The 6,265-nt window shown below is 42.6% G+C and overlaps 1 pseudogene; it reads left to right on the forward strand.

The window, feature by feature from the left end:
• The first annotated feature begins 2,324 nt into the window (after positions 1-2,324).
• LOC132431201 (large ribosomal subunit protein eL43-like) lies at positions 2,325-4,266 on the forward strand (annotated as a pseudogene).
• The last annotated feature ends 1,999 nt before the right edge of the window (positions 4,267-6,265 follow it).

Below are 6,265 nucleotides of genomic sequence, written 5' to 3' on the forward strand. Positions count from 1 at the left end.
CAATAAGAGATGGAGGGCAAGCTGCAACTTCACTCACACCTGACGTAGATGGCACAGGTTCTGGTTCCTTGCTGGATTCAATTCTATCTACCCTCTTGAAAAAACGATCCAGTGATGTCTGGGTAGTAGCTCTATTTTCTCATCATAGATGACATGGTAGAACTGGATTGCATTCTGAACTGCTGCAAACTTCGTGTACCTTTCTACGTTTGGGTCCTGTGTGTCAAAAACTAACAGTGCCTCCTCAGATAAAGATTCCCTTGCCATTTCCTGCACCCTGAATCTCATCAGTTCTTCAGTTACTTCTTCCTCTTGTCTCTCTTCGTCCTTTCTCTGGGCCTCCAATTCCATCAGGTCTTCATTAGTAAGCTCCTCGTGTTGCACAGCAAGGAGTTCAATGAAGTCATCCTCTTGCAGATCTAGCTCCAGCTTCTCGCTGAGGGTCACTAAGTTGCTGAAGACCTCTTTGGACTCCTCATTCACCTTCTCAAATCCATAAAAATTGTGAACAAGCTTTGAGCAAAGGTTCTTCCAAACCCCATTTATGGTGACAGCCGTAACCTCACTTCAAACAATGTCAATGTTTTTTATGGCCTCGTAGATGTTACAGTCCTTCCAAAGTTGTCGCAAGGTTGTTCCTGATTCGTCACTCACCTTTACTGCCTGACAAAATGTGTGACTTAAATAATATTTCCTTGGACTTGAGGACATGAGGAGGGGGAAGGGTAAGCTGGGACGAAGTGAGAGAGTAGCATGGACATATATACACTATCAATTGTAGAATGGATGGCTGGTGGGGGGCAGCCACATGGCACGGGGAGATCAGCTTGGTGCTTTGTGAATGTCTAGAGGGGTGGGATAGGGAGGGTGGGAGGGAGACGCAAGAGGGAGGAGATATGGGGATATGTATATATGTATAGCTGACTCACTTTGTTATAAAGCAGAAACTAACGCACTATTGTGGGGCAGTTGTACTCCAATAAAGATGTGAAAAAAAAACACACCCAAGGTCAGCAGAAAAAAAAAATTCTTTAATAAATAAATAATATTTTTTCTTTAATAGATCTTTATTGGAGTATAATTGCTTCACAATACTGTGTTAGTTTCTGTTGCACAACAAAGTGGATCAGCCATGTGCATACACTATAACTCCCTGGCCCATAGGTTGGATGAGCAACATAGTATTCGGTGGCAGGTGCACTACTTTGATGTTGGGATTAAAGTTGTCCGTGAATGCGGCATGGCCCGGAGCACTGTCCAGCAGCAAAAGAATGTTGAATGGGACATCCTTCTCCAAGCAATATTTCTCTACCTCCAGGATAAAGTGGTGGAAAAACCAGTCCTGGAATATAGCCTGTGTAACCCAGGCTTTGGGGTAACTCTTCCACACAACGGGAAGAGAGCCCTTGGCTATGTTTTTAAGGGCTCCTGGGTTCTCTGAATGATAAACTAAGAGAGGCTTCGCCTTCATATCGCCAAAAGCATTGCCACCAAACAACAGAGTTAGTCTAACCTTTGCTGCTTTATAGGGTGGCATCAACTTTTCCTCCATACTTATGTAACTTCGGTCTGGCATCCTCTTCCAGCACAGTCCTGTCTCATCCACATTAAAAACCTGTTCGGGTAAATACGTGCCTTCATCAACAGTTTCTCGAAGTGTTTCAGGAAATTCCTGGGCTGCTACCATATCCGCACTTGCTGCCTCACCACTTACTTTTACATTGTGAAGGTTGGCTCTAGCCTTGAACCAATGAAACCAGCCATGGCTGGCATTAAAAGATGCGCCCTCTGATTCTTCGCTGTGTTTCTTCTTTAAGTCTTCATAAAGGCTTTTAGCTTTCTCTTGAATTGGCATTAAGCTGAGCAGGACTCAGCGCTGATGTTGATCCTGCAACCGCACGCTGAGAAGTTTCTCCATCTCCTCCATCACTTTCCCACACTTCTCCAATATTATTGTCGACATCATCGGCACACCAGACTTCACATGTTCCATGATCTTGTCCTTGTTCTTTAGAGTCGTGCCGATGGTTGAACAATTCATGTTATAAGAACAAGCGACATCTACCATCTTTTCGCCTTGCTCCACCCTCTCAATTTTCACTTTTGTTTCCGTAATTATCGCTTGGCGCTTCCTTGCAGTACCAGCTACATCACTGCTGCTTTTATGCTTGCTTCCGGACATCCTGGGCTTGAAATAAAGACACTGTACTACTGTACCCTATACGGTACTGTACAGTAAAGTACACAAAAGCACAACCACTTGTAGAGGATGCACGCACCTGACAATCTACACCAGACACGTGAACTAACTTACGTGATTGGACATGGGGACGCACGTTCGCATCTTTGAAAGTTTGCAACTTGAAGGTTCATAGGTAGGGGACTTACTGTAAAATGTTAAAGCCAGAATCTAGGTGGTGATATACAGTGTTCACTATAAATTCTTTCAATTTTACTGTATGTTTGAAAATGTTCATAATAAAATGTTAAGGGGAAAATACCATCATCTTACCTTAAAAAAGTATCCTAATAGTCTCATAAATGTTTTTGTTGCTGTTTGGTTGTTTGCTTTTAGAGTAGATTTGTTTAATTCAGAATCCAAATGCAGTTTACACGTGACATTTGGTTAATATATATCTTTGTTATTTTTCTTTGTTTCCTGTTCATTGTCATTGCTGGGATTCAACAGGAGCCAAGGCAGGCAAGATATGCCTGGAAAAAGTGTAAATTATTTCACCAGAGCCAAGAGAATTTAGGAACTCTCATCAAGCTGCTTATACTAGAAGAGGTCATCTATGCTTCCAGAAAAACTCAGTGTCCAAGAGGCTGTGCACAAGAGGTCTCTATTTGGACCCATATATGGCAACAGGGACTCAAAACTTTTGATCTCAGAAGCAGACATTGGGCATCAGGAAGGTATCTAACAAACATGGGGGACCGTTTGAGGGATGCACACTCCCATCTTCCTGTACTCTTAAATGATGCATTGCTCATAATTAGCATGCAGAGATTTGACAGATGAATGAATGGCAGGGTCTCAGTCCCTGTTCTCCTGGGTTGTTTCTCTCATGAATCTGCGTGTAAGAAGTGCACCTACAAGAGAAGGCATGAGCTCCCCAACTGAAGGTTTAAGACACACAAAGAATGTAGGATTTCAGTTATTGAGATGGTATGTGAAGCCAGGATAACTCGATGTTGAGTCATAGAATGTTGGAATGACTTAAACGTTTCCTGATTTGAGTTTTTGTGTACTGAGCCTGGTGTTGAGGATATTTGAGCCTCAACTAAGAAGAAGAAGAAGAGGGCTTCAAGAATCAGAAGTAGCCTACTCCATGCATAGCATTTTTCTTACTAAGCAGGTCACCCACTGTCCCTTGCTTGGCCAGTGCACAGAGGCTAAGGAAACTTCATAGGCAGAGTACCTTACTTGAAAAGCTCCTTTCCAAGGCCCTCAGTTTTCCTCAATGAAAAAAGAAAGCAAGCAGTAGTCTCAGGCATGTGGAAGCCATGGACCACTGGGGGTCATCCTCTATTCCTTGGTGGCAGTCTCAAGATTGTCAGCAGTCCCTCCACATCCACATATTTGACCCCAAGGAGAAAAAGCTAAATGAGTCACTACTTGGGACCACTATGATCCCGGTTTCACTCACCAACCCAAGACCATCCTGGCAGAGGTAGGTTTCACGAAGTGGGGAGGACCAGATACTTCAAGGAGCTGGACTTGGGACAGTGTGGAGGGAGATCAAAGGGCTGGAGCCCCAAGGGGCTCACTCTTAGGTAAGAGGCACCACCAGTGCAAGACAATGCAGAGAAAGTTAGAGACATGGAATCACGAATTAGTTTAGAGGCTGAAAGAAAAAATTTTAAACTATTAATAATCAGAAAAAATTTCAATCAACCAACATAGAGGGAAGGTTGAATTATCTTCTCACTCTCTCTATAGAAACTGATACTATAAAACTGTCTTGCTCTCTGGGCTCAGAATTAGTTTGTGGTAATGTGGCTAAATGCACTAAAACGGTCAGAATTGTTAGTAAATACGGGACTGTAATGGTGCCTCCTTCAGGGAAATTGTGAAGAAAATTGAAATCAGCGAGCACACCAGCCAGCACAGCTCCTTCTGTGGTAAAACCAAGACGAAGAGACAAGCTGTGGGGATCTGGCACTGTGGTTCCTTCATGAATGGTAGCTGGTGGTGCCTGGACCTACAATACTGCCCCTGCCCTCACAGCCATCAGAAGACTGAAGGAATTGAAAGTCCAGTAGAGGCTCCACCATTTGAAACATTGCTAGCTTATAATAAATGGGTAAATTTATTACAACAACAACAAAAAAAAATTGTTGTCTTGTGAAGAAATGATAAAGAGTATGCAGCCAAAAAATGCAGGGGAAAAAATGTATCACAGGGCTCTATCACAGCTAATAACAACATATGTTACTTTTTTCTGTATTTTTTGTTGTTTGTATTTATCAGCTTTTAAAAATTTATATTTTTGTTATTTTTTTTCTTATTCCAAATATTCCCTTTTGTACTTATATTTATAATTTAAATTTTTTATTTTATTTTTGGTTGCATTGGGCCTTTGTTGCTGCACGTGGGCTTTCTCTAGTTGCGGCAAGTGGGGGCTACTCTTCGTTGTGGTGCGCGGGCTTCTCACTGCGGTGGCTTCTCTTGTCTAGGCGCGCGGGCTTCAGTAGTTGTGGCACGTGGGCTCAGTAGTTGTGGCTCGCAGACTCTAGAGCGCAGGCACAGTAGTTGTGGTGCACGGGCTTAGTTGCTCTGTGGCATGTGGGATCTTCCTGGAACAGACCTCGAACCCGTGTCCTCTGCATTGGCAGGTGGATTCTTAACCACTGCGCCACCAGGGAAGTCCCCTTATATTTGTTTTGTTTTAATATTTATTTATCTGTGCCAGGTCTTAGTCGCGCCTTGCGGGATCTCCATTGCTGCGTGTGGGATCTTTGTTGTGGCATGCGGGATCTTTTATATAGTTGCGGCGTGAGAACTCATAGTTGCGGTATGTGAACTTATAGTTGTGGCATGTGGGATCTAGTTCCCTGAGCAGGGATTGAACCCGGGCCCCCTGCATTGGGAGTGTGGAGTCTTAGCCACTGGACCATCAGGGAAGTCCCTCCTTTTGTACTTATATTTGTATTCATTGTTTTGTATCCTTTTTCTTAAAAGAGATCCCATTACCCAAAAGAACTGAAAGCAGGGACTCCAAGAGATACTTGCACACCAGTGTTCACAGAATTACTCACAATAAGTCAAAAGGTAGAAACAACCCAAGTGTCCATCTACAGTTGAATGGATAAATAAAATGTAGTATATACATACAATGGAATATTATTCAACCTTTAAAAGGAATGAAATTTGATTATGTTACAATGTGAATGAATCTTTAAAATATAATGCTAAGTGAAATAAGCCAGACACAAAACAACAAGTACTGTATGATTCCACTTATATAGGGTCCCTGGAATAGATATGTTCATAGAGACAAAAGCTATGGGCCAGGGGAGAGGGGGGAATGGAAAATTAGTTTAATGGGCTATAGAGTTTCTATTTGGGATGATGAAAAAGTTCTGAAAATATATAATGGTGATGGTAGCACAATGTGAATGTACTTAATGTCACAGAATTGAACACTTAAAATGGTTAAAATGGGGGTCTTCCCTGGTGGCGCAGTGGTTGGGGGTCCGCCTGCCGATGCAGGGGACACGGGTTCGCGCCCAGGAGGATCCCACATGCCACGGAGCGGCTGGGCCCGTGAGCCATGGCCGCTGAGCCTGCGTGTCCGGAGCCTGTGCTCCGCAGCGGGAGAGGCCACGGCAGTGAGAGGCCCACGTACCGCAAAAAAAAAAAAAAAAAAAAAAAAAGTTAAAATGGCATATATATATTCTTACCATTTTATTTATTCCACAGTTTTAAAAGGGGGCTCCCTAAAGTTGTTTAAGCCTTAGGCCCACAAACTTGGATCTGTTCCTACCAATGGAATAAACAATTCCATAATAACACAAATATAACATTTTAAAATGAGAATCACATATTCAGTAACAGAAGGGTTAAGGGTGTTTTTCTTTTTTTCCTCTTAATAAACGAGATTCATCAAACTATTGGAAAATGGGAAGTTCTGCTTTTCAGAAATCCTAAATGATAAATCACAAACATCAGATTCCAGATTTTCTATACAACGACCACTCAGAAATTAAAGATGGCTGACTCATACTGTTCTTTAAAGTTGCCTAGGAGGGGGCTTCCCTA

This window comes from Delphinus delphis, chromosome 1, assembly GCF_949987515.2.
Source record: "Delphinus delphis chromosome 1, mDelDel1.2, whole genome shotgun sequence".
Taxonomy (NCBI): domain Eukaryota; kingdom Metazoa; phylum Chordata; class Mammalia; order Artiodactyla; family Delphinidae; genus Delphinus; species Delphinus delphis.